The 24,610-nt window shown below is 35.4% G+C and overlaps 1 protein-coding gene and 1 pseudogene across 11 annotated transcripts in view; one reads left to right on the top strand and one right to left on the bottom strand.

Annotated features, from left to right (window-relative positions):
- Window positions 1-24,610, bottom strand: part of Numb (NUMB endocytic adaptor protein) — a 161,709-nt gene that overhangs the window by 87,596 nt on the left and 49,503 nt on the right. The window lies entirely within an intron of this gene.
- On the top strand, window positions 23,461-23,743 carry LOC143393696 (U6 snRNA-associated Sm-like protein LSm8 pseudogene; annotated as a pseudogene).

Here is a 24,610-nt window from a genome sequence, read left to right as displayed (position 1 = left end):
GAGTTGCTTAGCCCCTCGCTGATGCTGAGGCTGGCTTTGAACTTTCAATGCTCCTGTATCAGCCTCCCGAGCCACTGAGATTACAGGATGTGCCACTATACCTGGCTGTTTAAAAGTAGTTTTTAAATCAATCCTTGATAAAAGCTGACAGCATAATATTAAGATGAATCTGGGGGCTGGGGATGTGGCTCAAGTGGTAGCGCACTCGCCTGGCATGTGTGCAGCCCGGGTTCGATCCTCAGCACCACATACAGACAAAGATGTTGTGTCCGCCAAATACTAAAAAATAAATATTAAAAAAAAAAATTCTAAAAAAAAAAAAAAAAAAAGATGAATCTGAATTAAAATTCCAGTTTCAGGCTGGGGATGTGTCTCAATGGTAGAGCACTTGTGTTGCATAAACAAGGACCTTAGTTTGATTCTCAGCAGGATGCACACATGTGCACACACACACTCACACAAACCTCCCACACACACCCAAATCCACTTTCAACAGTAGATGACATTAGACAAGTTACTTAGGAGTCTCAACTCTTCAGAAAAAAAAATAATAAATATGTTCGGTGGTGTACACCTGTACACCTGTAATCCCAGCTACTTAGAGGCTGAGGCAGGAGGATCCCAAGTTTGAAGCCAGACTGAGGAACTGAGTGAGACTATCTGTGGGGGGAAAGATACATGCATACATTGTTGGTGGGACTGCAAATCAGTAAAACCACTCTGGGAAGCAATATGGGGATTTCCCAAAAAAACTAGGAATGGAACTACCATATGACCCAGCTATCCCACTCCTCAGTATTTACCTAAAGAACTAAAATCAGCATACTCTGATGAAATGCCCACATCAATGTTTACAGAAATGCAATTCACAATAACCAAGTTATGAAATTAGCCTAGATACCTGTCAACAGATGAATGGAAAAAGAAAATGTGACACACGGAATTTTATCTAGCCATTAAGAAGAATGAAATTATGGCACTTGACGGTAAATGGATAGAATCGGAGATCATGATGCTAAATGAAATAAGCCAAACTCAGAAAGTCTAGGGTTGAATTTTTTTTCTCCTAGGTGGAATGGAAGCTAGACCAAAATAAAAAATAAAAAATGTATGAGGGGGAATCCTACGAAAATAGAAGAGAGAAATCAGTGGAGAAGAGGAAGGGAATTGAAGGGGAGGGAGGAGGGATGGGAAATGGGAGGAAAGGTAAAATGAAATTGTCCAAACTACCAATATACCACAGTGAATTTCACCTTTATGTACATCTATAAAGCACTATTTTTTTAAAAAAAGCTATAAATAGAAGGAAGACCAACAGAATTGAGGAAAGGGAATAGAGGGTGGAAGGAAAAGAGGGAAGGGGAAGTACTGGAAACTCAATTGGAGCAAATTATATTCCATGCTTGAACAATTATGTCAAAATGAACCCCAATATTATGTAAAACTATAATGCACTAATGAAAATATGAAAGGATGGGACTGGAGCTGTAGCTCAGTGATAGAGGGCTTTCCTAGCATGCATAGTCCCTGGGTTAAATCCTAGAGAGACCTAGGTCTCAGAGAGAGAGAGAGAAAGAGAGAGAGAGAGAGAGAGAGAGAGAGAGAGAGAAGCTTGGATCATAAAGTTGTGATGTTTAATTAAGAAACTAAATGTATAGCAACTGGCATAGAATATATGCTGATCCAAAATATTCCCTTCCTCCTACATAGTCAAGGTAAAGTTATACTACTAGTAGTCCCTTATACACCGCCTTTTTCCTATATAGGTATAAGATTTTTTGGGGGGCCAACTCTCCCCTATTCGAATCCTCTTGTTCAAAGTCATATTCAAATGCCACCTCCTCTATACTGCCTGCTGTTTCAACAATATTTCACCTATGTCACTTAATATAGGTGTTGTATTGGGGTTATCTTTAATTGCCTTCTTGAAGAAAGAGAACACAGTTGAACTTTCATCTTCATCCCTCCTACCACACAAACAAGTTTTGCACACAAAAAGCACTCAAATATTTGAAGAGTAAGTAGTATTGTTTTGCACACAAAAAGCACTCAAATATTTGAAGAGTAAGTAGTATTGTTCTAGAACTATCATTACTAAAGAAGAGTGATTGTGTTCATTTATACCTGATATTTTACTAATAAAAAATTAAATAGCTAATATTGCTACCTTTAGTGTCTCAATCAAATAAATAGCCATGTTTCTATATTACTTGCATTGGTGTGTGTAGGTATGTATGTACGTATGTTGCTCGGGATCAAATCCAAATGTCTTACACATGTTAAGCACATGCTTCACCACTGAGCCACACAGCACCTCAGCCCATGATCACACCTGCATTTGGCATTAATATATCTGTGATAAGGCTAGGTATGTCTTGGAATACTATTTTATAAAAATTCTATAGGATAATGTTGTTAAACAGTTCATCAATACTATTATCAAGTTGAAATTTCATAAATGTCATCAGTTTGGGTTGTGGATATAGCTCAGTGACACACTGCTTATCACATGCATCAAGCCCTGGGTCAAATCCCCAATACCACAAAACAAACAAACATCACCGGTATAATAAATCTTATAAAAATGTCACTGTGTTGTGTTCACTGTAGCTGATATATTAATAATGAAAGAAAGCCTACTTCCAAAATATTATCTTATAGCAAAAATGGCCTTCAAATTTTCTTTTAAAATTCATTACGTGTCTGGGAAAAAAAAGCCATCTAATTTTTATGAAGCATCCTTTTCTAAGAAAATTTATTAATTAAATCAATATTTAAGAAGTCCTTGAAATACCTATTTTATAACATTAAGGGCAGATGAATATAGAATACAAGGTGCTTGGGGTGAATAGGCGATGATAGAAAAACAGACAAAAAAATGTACTGCTCTTACATTAACAATCTGGAATTTTTCTGCATGATCAATATTTCCTTCATTACTTTCTCTAAATGATGAGAATACTTTTTTGTCCTTTTTAAATAAATTATACATACAACTAACAATTTCAAATTGGTTCAATTATAATTTGGATATATGAAAAAAATATTTAAATTAAAAAGCGTGTAAGTAAATTTTATCATTACATAACTTAAAGCCTAAAGAAAATTTCCAAGTATTAATAGTATTTCATCACATAATTGTCAGACTGCATTATGGTATATGTATGAGTACACATGCTTCCTAATCTTGCAAAGAAAAAAACGTTTTAAGCAAAAAAATCTGCCCCAAAAATTGCAACAATTATGCAGTGAAATACGGTACTTACATTTTGCCCCACTTGCTTAACCATTGTCTCTCACACATTTTTTTTTTAACCATGAGAATGAACTGCCCTATATATTTCCTTATATTTTCCCAGGAACAAGGACATTTGCTTAGGTAACACATTAAATTTTCTATTATGTATTTATATTCCATATTTGAATGTCAACAGTTGCCTCAAAAATGACCTTTAGAGCTATTTATTTCCCTAATACAGAATCTAATTTATCATCAAGCATTGTATATAATTGTCAGATCTCACATGAGGGTGTGGGGGTGTGCACCTGTAATCCCAGATGCTCAGGAGGCTGAGGCAGCATGGGCAACTTAGTGAGAGCCTGCTTTGGAATAAAATAAAAGGGCGGGAATATAGCTCAGTGGTAGACAACTTGCCAAGAGTATGCGGTAGGCTCTAGGTTCAATTCCCAGTACCATAAAACAAAAGGGACAAAAATTCTATCTTGTTGAACAATTCCTCAGTCTTTCTATAAATCTCTTAAGACCTATGTTTTTCAAGAGTGTAGACCAGTTATTTTGTAAATAATCCCTCAATTTATGTTTATCTGATAGTTTTTCATGTTTAAATTCAGGCTATCAGAAAGTGATGTCCTATTCTCACTCTATCTCATATGAGAAGCTGCAAGTTGCTTGTTGGTTCTATTATCAGCGATCTCTGATCATTTGATTAAGGTGACATTTGCTGTTTCTCCCCTGTAAAGTTACTGTTTTTCTCTTTGTAATGAGTAAATATTTTAAAAGGAATTATCTTGATATCATATGAATATCATATGAGGAAATAAATAGCTCTAAAGGTCATTTGATGTTCCTCATCAAACTATCACCCAAAAGTTTTGGTACCCACAATAAGTTTTGTATAAGCCAAAATAACATAATTGTTTCCACATGGTCATTTTCTAACTCAAACAATTATGTTTGTAATTTTAAGGAATAACTTTGATTTTCCCCAACTTCAACATTCATTTATTTACTTATATTTATACAGACCCATGGACTCTTAGTTTTTCAATGGGTTATATCTGTATTTATCATTACCTATTTGGCCAGTGTAAGCATCTCCAAACTGACTCCTGTTCCTTTTGACATGTCCTCATCATTCTTTACTATTGTTAACTTTCTGATGCAATTAAAATTTTCCAGATTCATGTTGTATTTTCCCTGACTTACTTCTCTAAGGAGCTCTGGTTTCCTTTTAGTGGAGAATGACTGAGAAACTAAGATAGGGGTGTTCAGTGTGTTCATTGCTACAAGGAAAGTAATTGCTTCTAGGCTCTTTTGTCAAATAAAGCTGTGATACACATACATAACATGCATATATGCATATGAAGGAACACACGTGTGCATACATACTTATGTCTACATGAGAAAAAGATGTAAATGTACCCACCCATATGTGTATATTTATCTATCTTTATATAAATAGATAAACAACCATTAATTTACAACCTCCGATTCAAATCCAACATCCAGGGATCCACTTACTCATTTGTTCAATTCTACAATTTCCATAAAATATTTTCAAAATTCATAATATAAAACCACTACCAAAAAGCCAGCCTATAATCTAGGGTTCATTATTTGTTTGTAGTTCTGTTTATCTTGATCTTGAGCATACACTGTGGTCAAATATTATTTGTTTTCATACTTCACTGTGACTATGTTATTATCTGAAATACAGTTAGGTTTATTTGTTCTATTTTATTTTAGGGTTAATCCCCTTTTTATTGATTTTATTTTCTGGTTTCATTTTTTAATAAGTATCTGAAGCATTAAGTATGGCAAGGTTCTCTGATAATTCTGAACTTATGTCGTACATATTGCTTCCAAGGTTTTCTCTCTTACAGAGAAAAATTAAATGCAATTACAGAGGTTACATAGAGCTGTAAAGTTTAGTAAGTCTACTTCCTATAGGAATAAATGAGCCTTGTTGTAGCCATTACATGCATCCATGACCATCCCACCCAGACCCAGATGTTTTCTAGGAATTACTAAAAGAAAGATAAAATGAAATGGGTGAACCATATTCTAGTAATCTCATAGATCATTACTTATAATTTTCAAATTGTGTTCCTTAAAAGAGATGCCACCAAGTCAAAGAGGGCAGGAACCAGTGGGTAGAATTCCAGTTCCCAATCTTCAACCAAAGCTCCTGTGGTTGGGAGTAACAGAGTGCTTGCCTAGCAGACAAGAGCAAGGCCCTGAGTCTGATCTCCAGGACTGGGAAAGTCAAAAACAAACAACAACAACAACAAAAAAATTGCTGTACTATTGGTATATTATTCAGGCTTCAGCCAAAAGTTTTATTCATTCACCAAATATTTATTGAGTGTCTCTGCTATGCCAAGTACTGTTCTAGGTGCTTGGGATACTTCAGTGAACAAACCCTTCATGGGTATGGCATCCCAATTATGGATAGAGAAACTGCAGTCCTAATCCCCAAGTCTGAATGTAGTATCTCTTCCCTCTGAATCACCACTATTTCTACTTCTTATAATACATTATAGTAAATGGTAAAAACAATGGTATAACTATTGGTATATACTATGATTCCATTAAATTTTGGCATCTTGAGAATCTGGTTTTACGGCTTATATATAGTTCGATAATTAAAGTAATGAGAGCTACCATTTAGTGAGCATGTTTACAATTAGTTCATTGAATCCTTTTAATACCACTTCTATTATTAGTATTTAACCAATGAAAAATTCAGGTTCAGAGAGATTAACTAATCCAAAGTTATACAGCTACTAAGTAGACTAATATTTAAACTCAGGTTTGTCCAAGTTCTACACTGTCCTTAATCAATTTCAGTATTTAATTTAAAACCTCATCTACAAAAGGTACCTAATTTTATAGAATAAATAACTAGATAAATAAATAACTTTTGTCTTGGGCTGAGGAAATGTAAAAAGTGAATTAAATCAGAAAAAGAAGAAAATCCTTAATATGCCTTATAAAAACTTGGCATGATTTAGCCTTTGCCTATCAGATCAACCATACCAGCCTTTTTCTTTTTTTTTTTTTTTTTTGTGTGTGTGTGTGTGTGGTGCTGGGGATTGAACCCAGGGTCTTGTGCACACGAGACAGGCACTCTACCAACTAAGCTATATCCCCAGTCCCATACCAGCTTTCTTTGATGCCTTAAACTTAACATGCTTCTTTTCATCTTAAGGTCTCCAATCCACAGTTCTAACAACCCCTTTCTTTTCTTTAAATTAATTCCTATATATCCTTCAGAGTTCTGCTTAAATATATTTTTTCAAAGTAGTTGTCTTTGATCACCTCCCCACTTCAACTAAGTCAGGATCTCTAATAAGCTCCTAACATACTGTGCTTCTTTATGAAATTTTAAATAAATAAAGTGTATATTTAATACCTTTTTGCTCACAAGAATATGTCTGTCAATGAGCATGGGGACTCAGAAAATTCCAGAAGGGCTGGGGATTAGCTCAGTTGCATGAGAGCAGGATGTTCACATACCAAGTTAATGATTAATTCATGCTTGAAATTGTTTATATTATTCTATTAGAAATTGATAATAATGTTTAATCAATAAATCATTAGTAACGTGGAAAATTCATTTCCAGTTATTATGGAATAGTTTTATCAGATCAATTCTTCTAGTAAGAAAAATTCTAAAAACAAACAAACAAAAAAAAACAACTGAAAAGAAAAATTCTAAAAACAAACAAACAAAAAAAAACAACTGAAACGCAAGAGGCCAAAATACCACAGAAAAGGGAAACACAGGATTAATCCTGACATTCTTCACTACTTTTTCCTCCTGGAACAACTAGCTGCAGACAAGAACTTCTGGCAATCTCATGGGGCTGCAAAGACAGAAATTGGAGTTCAGAGCTACCAATACAGGCAGGATTTGAAGGGCTAAAACTTCCAGAAAAAAAGGCAATAACAGAAAAGCAAGTGTGGACATCCTATACTGGGAACTTACTGAATCCTAACCTGTGTGGAGGCAAGAGGCCAAGAACCAACAAAGTGCCTATTTTAAGGCAAAAAAAAAAAAAAAAAAAAAGTAGGTAGAACTTTGGTTGTCTCACAGTACTAGAAAAGAAAAAATTAAGAGTTCAGGGCTTGCCGAGAAATAGAGGAACTGGCAAAACACTCCAGGATTCCATTTGATACCTCTGAAAGACAACACTCTAGAAGTAAGTGGAAACTGAATGTAAACCAGCCCCTATGAAGCCTAAAACAAAGCCTCAAGTCATCTCAAGCCTGTATTGGCTCAAAGTCATCTGCTCCTACTTTAAACTATCATCAGAAGAGAATTAAATCATCTCTAAACAATATCAACATCAAGAGCTTCTATCATATCTCATATGCAAGAACTAGTATCTATAAAACAAACAGAAATAAATTGAAATTCCAGAACTAAAATAAAATAGCAATATAACAGATGCTTTTAACAGATTGGACATTAGATCAACAAGAAAAATCAGTAGTAAATATCCAGATGATGCATGGGAAAAATAGAGCAAAGGGCATGATAGACATATGGGACTCAGAAAATTCCAGAAGTGCTCAGAGGTAAAGCACTTACCTAGAATCTCAGAAGAAAATGTGTGAAAGCTTGAAAAAGAAACAATATCAGAAGAGATGTTCCAAACTTGACAGAAGACTAATATCAAGTTATGAACCTCAACCATCTTAAATAAAGAAAACACCTAGGTGCATTACTGGAAACAAAATAAATTGCTTCCCTAACAAAAACAGTAAAGTTACAATATATAGAATGATGTATTTAAAATGCTGAAAGAAAACAACTGCCAACATGGAATTCTAAGTCCAGTGAAAATATCCTTCCAAAATCAAGACTGACAAAGAATGCTTTCAGACAAAACAGAACATTCACTATCAACAGACTCACATTAAAAGAAAGGAGCTGTCTATAAAGAAACCAAAGAATCATACATAGAAGTAAAACAGAAAAGAACCAAAAACACCAGAAAGGAGAAATGTGGGTAAAATTAAATAACTATGGATTATTTAAAATTACAACAATGAACACAAAGCAAAGAAGAGGGAATGATAATTGTCATGAAAGGGCTGTAAGGTCTCCAGAGCCCTTTGCACATTAGATTATGTGCAAATTGGATACAATAATTCCTTCTGTTCCTTATTCACAACCCTTTACAATGTGACTTTATTTTCTTCCTATCAAGAGATGGAATCTATATTTCTATTTCCTGAATTTGAGTTTGGCCATGTGATTTTCTATGACCAGTGGAATATCAGAAAAGAGCAGGGACTTGAAAAGCATTTGCACACTGGGATTTGTCCTCTCTTGCTACTTTTAGAATTCTAAAACCACCAGATGAATGAAATTTCCTGTTAGCCTACATAGAGAAGAAACTCTCCAACTCCTAAATGGGTCAAAAACCTGCCAACCAAAAAACACATGAGTAAGGCTATATTCTGTATCATTTGGCCCATCTATGGTCCCCAGCAGACCAAAGAGATCAGCGTAGCTTAAGACAAAACTACCAGAACACCAACTACGAACTATTAAATAACTTACTTAAGCCACTAAACTTTTTATGCAGCAAAAGCTGATACAAAACTATAAGTATAAGTAGATTAGTGGTTTTCAAGCAGAGTTAATTTTGCTCCCCTAGGATAACTGGCTACTATAGTTTGGATCTTAATTGTCCCCAAAAGATTCATATGTTAGGCTAGGGTTGTGGCTTAGTGGTAGAGAGGGTAGAGAGCTTGCTAGCATGTGTGGGGCACTGGGTTCAATTCTCAGTACCATATATAAATAAGTAAATAAAATAAAAAGGTTCATTAACAACTAATAAAAATATTTTTAAAAAGACCCATATGTTAAAGCTTGTTCCAAAATCTCTCTCTCCCCCCACCCCACCCAAGGTACTGAAGATCAAACCCCACTACCACTAAGCTACATTCCCAGCCCAAGGCTATGGAACTTTAAGAGGTGGGGCTTTATGAGAGGTCTTCAGGTCACGGGGACATACCCTTGAAAGGGATGGGTCCCTTGCCCCTTTTTCTTCCTCTCTTTTTCACTTCCCAGGCAAAAAGTGGGCAGTTTGCCATATGCTGCTACCATGATGTAGTGCCTCACTACAGACCCAAAGCAATGGGGCCAACTAATCATGGACTAAAATCTTCAAAACTGTGAACAAAATACACTTTTTTTCTTTTTATGTTAATTATCTCAGGTATTTGTTATAGTAACAGAAGGCTATGGCAATGTCTACAGACATTTTTTAGTTTGAGTAGGCGGGATTTACTACCTAATGAGCAGAGAACAGGAATGTTGCTAAATATCCTATAAGGACAACCTTCTACAACACAGAATTATGTGGCCCAAGTGTCAACAGAGCCAAAATTGAAAAACATGTAAAGTATGATACAATGGAGCAGCTTTAAAAACAATCCTATCCAAGAGAACTTTCTTCAGCAATGGAAATTTTTTATATTTGTTTGTCCAACATGGTTGCCACTAACAAGCAAGCAAATCTAGTGCTTATGGATAGTTTGAGAAACTAGAGTTTTAATTTTATTCTATTTTAATTAATTAACACACAAGGCTAGTGACTTCTGTATTTAATAGCACAGTTCTAAAACTTAGATGCTAGTGATGTTGAGAGTAGTAAAAAATTAGTTGGACAACAGTGGAAATAATGAGTTTGATAAAGGTAAGACCAACCATCTCTTGGTACAAGCATTCCAACCATTTCTTTTGGCTGTAATATATATAAATCTGAAGTACAGTGCATTGATAAAATAATGAACTGAAAGGTTATTTAAAAATAAAGTTGGTACATCCTGCAATAGAAAACTGTTCATGAAATGCTGATTGACAACCTTAATTAGTAGCTTTTCCAGATAAATGCCATGAAAGTTCTAGGAATGCCTATGATAGAGATACATACATAATTTGTACATATATATATTTATCTGTATACATATGTATATGTAAATATATTCCAGATATATATTATATATTTTTATATATGTGTGCATGTATAATTTTTTTTTAAGTCAAAAAGTGATTTAACAAGAACTGCTAGCCTGTAATCCCAGCTACTTGGGAGACTGAGGCCGGAGGATTGCAAGTTTAAGTCCAGCCTCAGGATCTAAGTGAGCCTCTGTCTCAAAAAATAAAAAGGACAGAGGTATGTACCTCAGTGGTAAAGTGCCTCTGGGTTCAATCCCCAGTACAAAAAAAAAAAAAAAAAAAAGAACCACATTTTAGAGGTCTTCAAGTTGCACCAAATGAATATCTTTTAATCAAATCAATTGCAGGTAATTAAATATTCATTTGCTGTATTACTTAATCCCCTGCAGCAGTTCAGCATTCTTTTATCATCTTCTTTTCAACTCTCACCCCATCTACCACCAGAGAAGGAAGAAGTTGATTCAATGTTGCTACAATTCCATGGATTTTTTTTTTTTTAAACTTGTCAGCATTAAGTAGGTCAGTTTTCTGCTCTAGTGGGTGTTTTGGCAATAGGTTCTCTTACTGGAATACAGTGGCTCCTGTGCCTGGTAAGCACATACCACAAAGAAAAGATTTTGAATAACTCTCCCTTAGACTGCCTGATCTCCAGAACAAAATCCCTTAGTCTTAACTGAATACTACCAGGAAATTCAACAGAACACCAAAGAAGTAAGTAAACTACAATTCAAAATTTGTTCTATATAGTTAAGTTTTAAGATTTTACAGGCCTTCAGTATTTACAACCCACAAAGATTTTGCTGAGAATTTGGTAAGCACTTAGCCCTAATTCTAATCACTGAAATTGTTAACATGTCAGGGAAAGATAAAAAGACTATCAGGTGCTTTGTTGAGAATTCTAACAGGTAAAAGCCTTATCCCTAAAACTAAAATTCAGGAAAAACTGTTCCTTATTAAAAAACAAAACAAAACAAAAAAAACTTCCTTGTGAGGATATCTTTTTTAAAAACTCGGGACTAACTTAAAACTTTCAATGACTGTATTATACCAGAAAACAAATTTGGTGGACATTTATTAGAATAAACTATTTGTACAGAATTGTCATTTTTCCTTTTAAGCATCAGTGTAGTTTCTCTACCGCAAGTCTGAAAACTCAGTTTTACATTTTTAATCATTTGTAAATCAAATATGAAAGAAGAGATGACGGATATACATTCAACCAGCTAATTTATTTCATACATAAAAAGTTTCTACAGTCCAGAACAGTGGTGCCTGCTTATAATCCCAGCAACTCAGGGAGCTGAGTCCGAACGATAGTAAATTCAAGTTCATTCTCAGCAGTTTAGCAAGGCCCTAAAGCAACTTAGCGAGACCCTGCCTCAAAATTAAAAAAATATAAATAAAAAGGGTTGGGGGTGCTGTGATTGTAGCTCAGCGGCAGAGCGCTTGCCTCACACATGTGAGGCACTGTGTTTGATCCTTAGTACCACATAAAAATAAATAAGCAAAATAAAGATATTTTTTTAAAAGGGCTGGGTGTATAGTTCAGTGGTAAAGCACCCTTGGATTCAATCCACAGTGCCCCCCAAAAAAAAACTTTCAGCAGAGGCAAGATTAATACCCCTATAAACTTGTTTGAAAGGGGAGTGAAATTCAAAAAGGCTTTTTTCTTGTCTTCATATATGTCACATAATGTCACTGGTTCTATTTTATACTTATCTTCCCTTTTCATTATATAGAGGGGGCAAAAGCTTATGTCATTGACAGGGAAATAAACACATGAAGTAAATGAGTAAAATGAAATGACTAAATAGTCATTGTTTAAAATGAGACAATAATGTTTCTCTTTATTGCCACTGGCATTTTTCCTTTCCTTACTACCTTAAGCCACACTTCCATAGACATGCAGGTTATGTGTAATACATTATTCTGTATGCTTATATGCTAAAAGACCATCATAAATTTAACCTACATTTTATCTACTTATCAAGAAAAATGAAAAATGAAATACATGTACTAAAAAACTATAATGTAATCCATATTATAAAAAATGACATGCAACTACCACTCAAGAAAAAGGGGTAGAGGATAATGACAGATGACTAAATAAGCATAAATCTGCATAGAAATATTTGGTCAAATATTTTATTTCTTGAAACTATACTAAGGGCTTAATACAAATACAAAAAGCTCACTGCAAAAGAACATTAATTGTGGCACCATTTATAATACTAAAAATTGTAAGCTTAAATATATAAAATGAGGACTAGTTGAATAAATTGATATATCCAAACTATGATATACAACGTAGCTTTTAAAATTCTGAAGTGCTAAAACAAGAACACACTAGAATCCTGGAATAAGGATTGGGATTGGCTCAGTAGTAGAGAGCTTGCCTAGTATGCAGTGGGCATGAAGCTCCTGGGTTCTATTCTCAGCACTAGCTCCCCCCACAAAAAAAAAAAAAAAAAAAACTGGAATAGAGGGCAAATGTAGTTTGAAAAAAGAAATCTAAAGTTTTCATTGCTTTGATTTACTTTCAGAAACATTAATTATGTTGAAATTTCATTAAGTATAAAAGTAGAATGAAATTTTGTTTATCAAAGGAATTTTTAAAATGTTATCTATTTAAACATCAAAGATCCCATTCTTCTTTGAAGGCTTCCCTAATCCTCCAAAGCAAAGTCAAACGTTCCCTCCACTGTTCCCCAAATCACTCTTTATCTATTTTTGTTATAGGAGTCATTATCCTACTGTTTTCTTCATAAGACTGAACTCCTTGAGGACAAAAACTAGGTCTTAAGCATTTCTAGCCTCTAAATACTTAGAATAGGTACTATTGCACAAACACTTGTAGAACATATACATTCAAATTTTACTTCAACTTTTAGAGACACTACCTGGATTACTTTTTAAAACTCTCCCAGACTTGGTTTTATTTTCCTGCTTTAGGAGTGGAAGGAAGGACAAGAGGCAGAGAAAAACAAAGCTGAAAAGTAAGGCATAAAAAAGTTAAGAGTCACTGGTCACCTATAATCCCAGTGGCTCTGGAGGCCGAGGCAGGAGGATCGTGAGTTCAAAGCAACTTAGCAAGATGCTATGCAACTCAGTGAGACCCTGTCTCTAAATAAAAAATACAAAAAAAAAAAAAAGGCTGGGAATGTGGGTCAGTGTTTAAGTGCCCCTGAGTTTAATCTTGGTACCAAAGGGGGAAAAAAAAAAGTAAGAGTCCCTGAAAGTCATTTAAGCTCTTAAAATAGATTGGCTCAAATAATCTGAATGAGATTTAACTTTGATTATTCAATTCCTTAAGCCAATAATTTTTTTTTCCTTAAACTGGGTTTTTGTTACCTGTATCTCTAAGAGTGCTAATTAAAACTGTGGAGAGAAGAATGAGTGGAAAAAGTGAAGGCAAAAGTCCTTCAATAGTATCCATAATAATATTTGACAATGAAATTCATAATACTAGAAAGTGAAATAGCCAATTTTGGGGATTACATTTTGGAGTAGCCTATAATCTGAAAGACACTACTATAGTTGAGGGCCTCTTGGAAGCTAATTTTCTAGCTAAAATTTATGACCAAAAGAAAATCTTTTTGTGAGTTCACAAGATAGCTTCAATGGATATTTCAGGAAATTAGACAGTTGTGCCTTGGTTAACAGCTAACCTGATTTAACTTTATTAGCGATAGTTTCCTATGAGTAAAGATCTGTGGGTCTAGCCACAGTGTCATATTTATTGGGCCTACAATATCAATAATTAAATTTTGTGACTTTTTTTTCTATTTACCTATTAAATTGGTTACATAAATAGTGGCAGGTCTAAGTTCAAAAGTGCAAAAACCAGACTTAGAAGCCATCTATACTGAAGTAACAACTCAAGCCAGAAAACTTATTAAGTCTGCCAAAAGGAAGAGGTTCAACAAAGGTGCTTAACCTGGTACACAGATGAGCTTCAGGGGATCTATGCAGTCCTAAAATAATAGACAAAGTTGAATAAACATTCCTTTTTTTGAGAATAGGGATCATTGCTTAAATCAGATTCTAAAGAGCAGATAAGACTAACAACTGCTGATGTAAGGAAAGGAAATATTAAAGGAGAAATACACTGTGAAATTCACTTATATTAAGAAGTTAAAAGGAATCTATGAATTACTAAGTGCTATGTGAATTGTGCTATGTATGGATCATATTGCATTTAATCCTGATAGTAATCTTGTAAGGGACTGGAGTTGTGGCTCAGTGGTAGAGCACTTGCCTAGCATGTGTGAGGCCCTGGGTTTGATTCTCAGCACCACATATAAATAAATTAATAAAATAAAGATCCATCAACATCTAAAAAAATATTTTTTAAAAATAATAATCTTGTGAAATGAGCATCAGCAGCCAATTTTGCAGATAAGAAAACTGAGAAAAGAAATTAAGGGGCTGGGGTTGTGGCTCAGTGGTAGAGCGCTTGCCTCACATGTGCGAGACCCTGGGTTCGATCTTCAGCACCACATAAAAATAAATGAGTGAAGTATTGTGTCCAACTAAAAATAAATAAATATTTAAAAGAAATTAAGGCTAGATATCCAAGCTACCACACTATAGTGAAATATAAGTCAAGTCATTTTAGGGCTGGAGTGTACTCAAGAATAGAGTACTTGCCTAGCATGCACTCTGCTCTAGGTTTAATCCTCAGCCATGCCACCCCGCCACACACACACACACAGAGTCATAAGAGGGGCTATCATTTCAGTTGCAATGTTGATCATTTCTTTCAGAGCATATCTCTTTTCAGATCAAGAACAAACTTAGAAGATATTAATAAGAATAAAAATATGCAAAGCCAGGTGTAGTAGCACACATCTGTAATCCCAGCTACTCAGGAGTCTGAAGCAGGAACACTGCAAGTTGGGGAGGCCAGCTGGGACAATTCAGCAAGTTCCTACTTCAAAATTTAAAAAAAAGGGCTGCAGATGGAGTTCAGTGGTAGAGCATATGCCTAGCATTCACAAGTCCTTAGGTTCAATCCCTGGTACCATGCAAAAGAAAAGAAAGTAAAAATATGCAATGTCTGATTAAATCAAATGATTTCTGAGGCTGACTAAATCTGAAAGCTTGGCAATTTGGCAGACTCCCATTAACGACATCATAAAATTAACAGTTTAAGTCCCAAAAACTGGGGTGGGGGGGCAGCCAAAAGATAAAGTTTGGGAAATGGGCCAGTTTTAGCCTTTACAGTTGCTCTTCAACAAAAGTATAAAATCAAAAAACATTAGGTGTCAATAAGCAATAAAATATGGGAATCCTGCCTAAATTATCCTTCTTTTTCACTAATACTTATACATTCTGGCTCCTAATCTAATACATGTTTTTAAATAAAATACTTCCAGCTTATTGTCTATGTGAGCCAAAAAAGAGTCAAGTTCTTGCTGGGATCTTTTCCCCACTTCTAACAGCTTGGCACTATCAGTAACAACTTTCATAGCAAGTATACATGATACTTTTAAAATAATTTAATCTGAAGAAATAAAATCAAGAATTAATAAGTGGGATGGACTCAAACTAAAAAGCAAAAGAAACAATCAATGAGGTGAAAGAGAGCCTATACTTGGGGAGCAAATTTTTGCCACTTGTATATCAGAGCACTAATCTCCAGAATATATAAAGAACTCAAAAAACTTAACACCAAAAAAAACCAAAACAACCCAATCAATAAATGGGCTAAGGAGCTGAACAGATACTTCTCAGAAGAAGAAATACATTTGATCAACAAATATATGAAAAAATGTTCAACATCTCTAGGAATCAGAAAAATGCAAATCAAAACTACTCTAAGATTTCATCTCACATCAGTCAGAATTGCAGTTATCAAGAATACAAACAACAGTAAGTGTTGATGAGGATGTCGGGGGCGGGGGGGAGGCACATTCATACATTGCTGGTGGGACTGCAAATTGGTGCAACCACTCTGGAAAGCAGTATCGAGATTCCTTAAGAAATCTTGGAATGGAACTACCATTTGACCCAGCTACCCCACTCCTTGGTCTATACCCAAAGGACTTAAAATCAGCATACTACAGTAAAGCAGCCACTCCAATGTTTATAGCAGCTCAATTCACAATAGCTAAACCATGGAAGCAACCTAGATGCCCTTCAATAAATGAATGATAATGAAATTGTGGTACATTGTAATGCATTCTGCTGTCATATATAAATAAATAAAAACTACATAAAAATAAATAAATAAAAAGTACTTTAAATAAAAAAAAGAAATTGTGGTATAAGTACACAATGGAATATTACTCAGCATTAAAAGAGAATAAAATCATGGCATTTGCAGGTAAATGGCTGGAGTTGGAGAATATCATGCTAAGCGAAGTAAGCCAACACCAAAAAACCAAATGTGAATGTTCTCTCTGATAAGTGGATGCTGATACGTAATGGGGAACTCTGATGGGGCAAAGGGGAGGGAAGGTATGGGGGCAAGAAAGATGATGGAATGAGATGGACACCATTACCCTATGTACATATATGACTGTATATATAGTGCGACACTACATAGTGTACAACCAGAGAAATGCAGTTGTGCTGTAATTGCGTACAATGAATCAAAATGCATTCTGCTGTCATATATACCTAATTAAAATAAACTAATTAATGAAAAAAATTAATCTGACCATTTTTTAATTAATTTTAAGGTATAGTTGACAAATATAAATTACATAATTTACGGTATACATTGTGATGTTTTGATAAATGTATACATTGTGAAATGGTCAAATCAAGCTAATTAACATTCACCACCTCACATATTTATCATTTTTTGTTATGAGAATGCTTAAGATTTACTCTTCACAATTTTAAATATACATTAACTCCAGTTACAATGCTACATAAGAGACCTCCAGAATTCATTCGTACCATCTAACTGAAAATTTTTGCCTTCTGACATCTCCCCAGTTCCCCACTCCTACCCCAACATTTGACTTCTCTAGATTCCACATATAAGTGAGATCTTGAAGTATTTGTCTTTCTGTGCCTGGCTTATTTCATTTAGCCTAATGCCTTCCACTTAGCCTACCTAACACCTATGATGTTGCAATGTCAGAATTTCCTTCTTTTTAAAAGCTGACCGGTATTACCAAGGTGTACTTATTCTACATTTTTTAAAAAAGAATTTAAGCTCTATTTTGTATTTGTTTTTTAAGTGGTGCTGAGGATCGAACCCGGTGCTAGGCAAGCACTCTATCACTGAGCCACAACTCCAGTACTATTCTACACTTTTTATCCATTCATTTATCAATGGACACTTAGGTTGATTCCACATCTTGGCTATTATGAAGAAATCTTGCAATGAATCTTAAGATTTTTTAAAATGGTGTTTTAATGATACATGTCAGAGATAAGCAATGAATTATAATCTAATCATTCATACAGGGATTAAAAGTAGGTACTTACAAATATAGTCACACATGATGCTGAATGTGTTCTAAGGACAAAGTATGGTTTCTCGTGTTACAACATCTCAGTTGTCTGTAGTTTTTGTTTCAACATCTCAGTTATCTGTAGTTTGCTTGTTTTCTGTTTGGTGCTATGGACTAAACCCAGGAGCCTTATGCATACAAGTGTTATACCACTAAGCTACATCCCTAACTATATATTTTTTTATGTATGGACCTTTATTTTATTCACGTATTTCTATGCAGTGTTGAGAATCAAACCCAGTGCCTCACACATGCTAGGCAAGCGCTCTACCACTGAGCCACAGCCTCAGCCCCCTGTATTTTTTTTTCTAATATAAAAAACATGTATAGCACCACATTCCTGCAATTCCAGGTACTAGAGAGGGTGAGGCAGCAAGATTGCAAGTTAGAGGACAGCCTCAGCAATTTAGTGAGATCCTAACTCAAAATAAAATGAAATAAGAAGGGCTGAGGATGTAGTTCAGTGGTGAAGCACCTCTGGATTTAATCCCTAGTACAGTTAAGGAAAAAAAAAAAAAAAAAATATATATATATATATATATATATATATATATATATATTTGAAGAAAATGCAGGTGAACTGAATTCTAGGATGGCTAGACAGATATCATGGGTTAACAAATAACTTTAACAGCTGTTTTCCTCTATACATAGAAAACCTATATCCATTCAGGGAAAGAAAACTAGTAATAGCCTTTTTAGAAGTTTTGCAATATGCATCTGAAAACTTTAAAAATTAACACATACCTAGTGTTTATCATACAGAAGACATGAAACAAATACCTAGAATTTATCATATAGAAATCATCAGATCAATCAGATAATTTATTGATACTGCTGGTCCAAGAACCAAACAGAACCAATTTTATATACAGACAGTGGACTTCTGTGATGTCATTAAATATGAAATAGATCTATATTCCTATTCAGTGGCATACTGATAAAGTGGCTCAGGAAGGAGTTTGGTAGGGAGGAGAAAGCCCTGATTTGTAGCATTTGTCAAATTTCATGATATAACTACTCTCATATGGCTGATACCAAGCTACCAACAATGTGGGTTTCCCTAGTTGTTGGCTTTGGTAAGCCAGTCCTACCTGGCTCAAGCCACAACCTAGAAAAACATTTAAAGGTGTATAATGAAATGGTAATAGCATTTATCTTTGGAGGAATGTAGTAATTTTATTTTTGCTTTGGTTTTCCATTTTTAATTGTTTTATGAGCATTCTTAATTTTATAATTGTTTTATGAGCATTCTTAATTTTATAATACAAAGCTACTAACATTTTGAAAAACAAAATGAAGTTATTAATTTAGAGTTTCATATAGCTGAAATTGACCAGCCTATCAGAGTGAATTTAAGGGCTGGGGTTATGGCTCAGTGGTAAAGCGCTTACCTAGCATGTGTAAGGCACTGTGTTCGATAACCAGCACCGCATATAAATAAAGAACAAAATAAAGGTTCATCAACATCTAAACAATATTTTTTTTAAAAAGTGGATCTAAGTACATTCTTTCACTTTACTATGCTAACCTGGCCTTGCCAAAGTGGAAAATAAAAAATAAATAAATAAAAGGAAGGAAGGAAGGCAGGAAGGAAGAAGGAAAATAAAAGCTCAACTGGGAAGTCTTTGAACTGCCGTCTTGGAACATCAAGGGCTAATACCTTTTTATAAAATGGGGTGTTAATAGCTACCCTAGAATCCAAGGAGAAAACAGCCTAATCTTAGCAATCTGCAACTTGCTATAAAAACTAGTTTCACAGGGGCTGAGGATGTGGCTCAAGTGGTAGCCCGCTCGCCTGACATGCGTGCGGCCCGGGTTCGATCCTTAGCATCACGTACAAAGATGTTGTGTCCGCCAAATACTAAAAAAAAAAAAAAATGTTAAAAAATTCTCTCTCTCTCCCTCTCCCTCCCTCTTTCTTTAAAAAAAAAAAAAAAAAAAACTAGTTTCACAAAGGGAGCATGAGCCTACTACTCCCTTTAGCTCTGGCACATCAAAAATGTAAACTTGATTAATAGTTTACCAACATAAATATTCCATGACTAATATTAAATAACTTTAAAGCCATAAAGTGGAATGATACATATATATTACATGGTGATATAGAAAAACATAGGGAAATGGTCATAAATTATTATGAAATGAAAAATGTAAATTGTGCATATGATCCCATTGATTAACAAATACATGTTTGTGTATATGTACATGTATGACTTGGGTACATGTACAAAGTCATATGTGTACATGTACTTTTATAAATTAACATGTAGGGGAAATCCAAATCTAAAAAGCAAATGAAGAGATGCTCAATTCTCATTCTCAATGTCAGAAATATAAATGAAAAAAACTATTACACCCATCAAATTGGCAAAGCTAAACAGATGGATAAGACCAAATGTTGATGAGTATTTAGGGAAATGGGAACCCTAACACACTATTTGTGGGAGCATAATCCGGGCAACCATTCTGGAATACAATCTGATAATATTTAGTAAAATTAAGTATGTATATGAGCCACAAGTCAGCAATTCCTTTCCTTGGTATGTACTACAGAAAAATCTTTGCATAATAAGGGTTATATATAACAACGTTCATAGTAATACTAGTTGTGTTAGCAGTTTTCAAAGGATACCTAGTGCAATAATTTGGATATGGAATGTCACCCAAAGGCCCGTGTGTTAAAGGCTTAGTCCCCAGGTTGGCTCCATTAGAAAGTGGTAGTGGAGACACTGGGATTATGGCTCAGAGGTAGAGCGCTCGCCTACCATGCGTGAGGCACTGGATTCAATCCTAAGCACCACATAAAAATAAAATAAGAATATTGTGTCTACCTACCTAAAAAAAGAAAAAGAAAAAAAAAGAAAAGAAAGTGGTGGTGGAACCTTTAAGAGGTGAAGCCAAAAGGGAGGAAGTTACCTCATCAGAGGCATGCCTTGAAGGGGATTTGGAACCCCAGTCCCCTCCTGTCTCTGTCTCTCTTCTCAGGCATTATTACGTGAACAGAACTCCTCTACCACATGCTCCTGTCAAGAGCCTATCTTCCAAGGGCCAAAGCAACAGGGCCAAGCAACAATGGATGGAAACTGAACTAAAATAAACCTTTCCTCCTTTGAAGCCGATTCTCTTGGTATTTTGATCTAGTAATGAAAAGCTGATGAATATAGAGAAATGCATAAAATGTATAAATGCATTTATAATGAAATATTATTCAAGTCAGTTGTTGTAAACTAGATTTGTAAATAAATGTTTAAATCTTAAACAGTACTGAGCAAAAAGGAAAAAGTTATATTCACAGGAAAATACCATTATACAGATTTAAAACAAAATATAAAGATAATTTAAAAATATGTATATACCTATATTAAACATATTAAATATATTAAAATTTTTAAATGTACTAAATTGGGGATACATAAGAAAAAATAATAAAAACAAGAAGATGGTACAAAAACCTGCACATGGCTCTTTACAGCAATTTTATTCCTAATTGCTAAAACTTGGAAGCAGCCAAGATGTCCTTTAGTAGATCAACAGATAAACAAACTGTGGTACGCCCAGACAACAGATTATTTAATTCAGTGCTAAAAAGAAATGAACTCTTAAGCCATGGAAAGGTATAAAAGAACTTTAAATGCATATTACCAAGTGGAAAAAGCCAATCCAAAAAAGCTACATACTGTATGATTCCAACTGTATGACATTCTGGAAAAAGCAAAACTATGGAGACAGTAAAAGGATCAGTAGTTGTCAGAGGTTAGGGGAGAGAAAGGGAAGAATAGGTGAAGCATAGACAATTTTTAGGGCAGTGGAACTAGTCAGTAAGATAGGTGGATGTGGGGTATAATACATTCATGAAAATCCACAGAATGTATAACACCAAGAGTGAAGCCTAATGTACACTATAGACTTTGGGTAATAATGAGGTATCAATACTCTGAACTATTTATATGGTTTTCTGATATACAGCTTGGAGAGCCTTTGAAATCTCTGGAATGATGTGTATCTTTGTATGCAAATGAGATAGCTTCAAGATGGGGGCTGGTCACTAGAAAAAACAAGGCATGATTAGAGAGTTGGGACTTTCAGCCCTATCCTTCAACATCAGAGAAGGGAGTGGGGCCAAAGGGCAACTGACAGCAATGGCCAATGATTTAGTCAGTCATACCTACATAATGAAATCTCCACAAAAAAAAAAAAAAAACAGGGTTCACAGAATTTCTGGAGGTTCCTGGAGAGGCAAGTCTGAAGACGGCATGGGAGATCTAGGTCCCTTTTCCACACACTTTGCCCTGTATACCTCTTCCATCAGCCAGCTCATCTGTATCCTTTGTAATACTCTTTATAATAAATCTGTAAAGGTAAGTAAAGTGTTTCCCAAAGTCCTGTGAGCTGCTTTAGCAAATTAATTAAATGTAAGGAGGGGGTCTTGGGAATGTGAATTTATACCCAGTCAGAAACACAGGTCACAACCTGGGGTTTGCTACTGAGATCTTAAGTGAAGGTACAGTCTTGTAGGATTAATGCTCAAACTATGATCTGACACCACCTCCAGATGTTAAACTATGACACAAAGTTGGTGTTCACAGCTGAACTAATGGATTGCTGATGGAGATAAATCTTCACATTTTGGTGACTACAGGTGCTGTTGTATTTTGTGCAAGAATAGGGAAATACTTTGGTTTCTTTTTTTCACCATGTTTCATATAGTACCATTCCGGAGGGGGATACTGATGGTAGGAAAGGCTGCCTGTGAAGACAGGGGATATATGGGAGCTCTCTGTACTTTGTACTTCATTTCACTGATAACCTAAAACTGGTAGTGCAGGTAGTCAGCTAAAGATGAGCAGGAATGAGAGAAGGGGGAAACAAGAGGCGGGGCAGCTGTAAAAGGGCCCATGACCAGCAACTGACCTAGAGGACTCGATACCCATCATGTTATCCGATAAGGACATAAATTCCCCCCCCCCCCGCCTTTTATGGGTGGGACTATGTAAGAAATCTGTCTTAGGAAGGTGGGCCGGCTACTTAGCCACTGAGTAGCACCACCAATCTCCCCCCACATTTCAGCAAAGGGGCCCATCACACTTCTTCAGAGATTTATGAGTATACATCATGCTCCCAAGATTGTGTGCATGTGCCCACAAGCTGCTCCAAAGGTCAGTTGACTGATGTATTACCTTCCACTAGTTGTGCCAGGCAAAAAAGGGCGAAGTGACTTAAATACGCCGGTACATGCCTTCAGTTTTCTCACAGTGCAGGCTTATGACTTACCCATGAGATGGCAACAGCTGAACAAGTGCCAGGCCTGAAATGGCTTCTCTAAGGTTTCCCACCTGCATCTTAACAAAAGCCCAAAGCCTAATCACTATGGAGCATTTCGGTCTGCCCCTCTCCCCCCGCCCCCCAAACCCCTCTCTGGGTTATATCTCACTTTCTCTTGCCTTTCCCTCACCTTCCAATATCCCTGCTCAGATTACTATCCTGCCTTGCTGTACTTCTGTTTCCTAGTCAGGATGATTGCTCTAATCTTAGACAATGCACCCAAGGACCAAAGCTCACTCCACAGTTAAAAACTTTCAACCTCCAGTAAGAAATGTGTTCTAATAAAAATAATAAGTGTTCTTAAAAAATTAAGTCTTCAAAAACAGATGGTGGAGTTTTGTTGCCACTGGTGGGCATAATCCGTGGCTTGTTTCTGGCGGGCCCTTTTAGCTCCATTTGCCACCTGTACCGCTTCAGTGCCCAGAACCTCAGGGCCAAGCAGCATGACATCCACCTTGGAAAACCATATCAACCAAACTCTTGCTGCTATTACTTCTGATGGGCGAATAATTGTGGGAACACTGAAAGGTTTTGACCAGACCATTAATTTGATTTTGGATGAAAGCCATAAATAGCTTTCCACAGGGAGTAGAACAAGTGGTATTAAGGCTATATATTGTAAGAAGTGACAATGTTGCAGTCATTGGAGAAACTGATGAAGAGACAGATTCTGTGCTTGACTTGGGGAATACTGGAGCAAAACCTCTAAATGCTGTAGCACACTGAGTAAAAACTACATGCACTGGATATCTAAGTCTTGTACAGAAACCAATCATTTTGAGGAAAATGTTTGGAATTGTTAAGAACGTGTAAAATTGTGAATTTTGACTTGATACTGATTCACTATAATATGTAAATTAAAAATGTCTACATTTTTATTGAAAAAATATTTTGCCTAAATTAAAAAAAATAGATGATGGGGGAAGGGGAAGGGTGTGTATTTAGTATACACAAGGCCCTAGACTCAATTCTCAGAACCAAAAAAATATTTTTTTATAAAATAAAAAATAGGCTGGGTTTGTAGCTCAGTTGTGGAACATTTCGCTAGCATGTGCAAGGACCTAGGATCAATCCCCAGCAAGGCCCTAGGATCAATCCCCAGCACACCCGATAGTGATTAATAATATATGAGCCAATAAAGATTAACAGGCTATAGACAGGAAAAAAGTGCAAATATGGAAGTATGAAAAGGACTTGAGGATACCCATTATGTATAATGAAAACCACTAATAAAATATCTAAGATTAAGAATTAAAAACCATAGTGAAAGGCTGGGCCTGGTGGTGCTTGACTGTAATCCCAGCAATTTAGGAGGCTACAAAGTTTGAGGTTAGCCTCAGCAACTTAGTAAAATGCCATCTCATCATAAAAAATAAAAAGGGCTGAGGATGTAGCTCAGTAGTAAATCACCCCTAGATTGTTTATATTAGTAAACCATCTCAGAGATGAACCAATTTGCCTAAGACCACACATCAAGTGTGTAGTGGAACTAGGAATAAATCAAATCTGTTCACTACAAAGCTTATGTTCTTCCATTCTATGACAATGTACACCCACCTAACAATTACGATATCTTCCAGTGGAACACTTCTA

The sequence above is a fragment of the Callospermophilus lateralis genome, chromosome 3 (genome assembly GCF_048772815.1).
Source record: "Callospermophilus lateralis isolate mCalLat2 chromosome 3, mCalLat2.hap1, whole genome shotgun sequence".
NCBI lineage: Eukaryota > Metazoa > Chordata > Mammalia > Rodentia > Sciuridae > Callospermophilus > Callospermophilus lateralis.
Note: the sequence above shows the minus strand (reverse complement) of the source record. Positions and strands in the feature narration are given on the sequence as shown.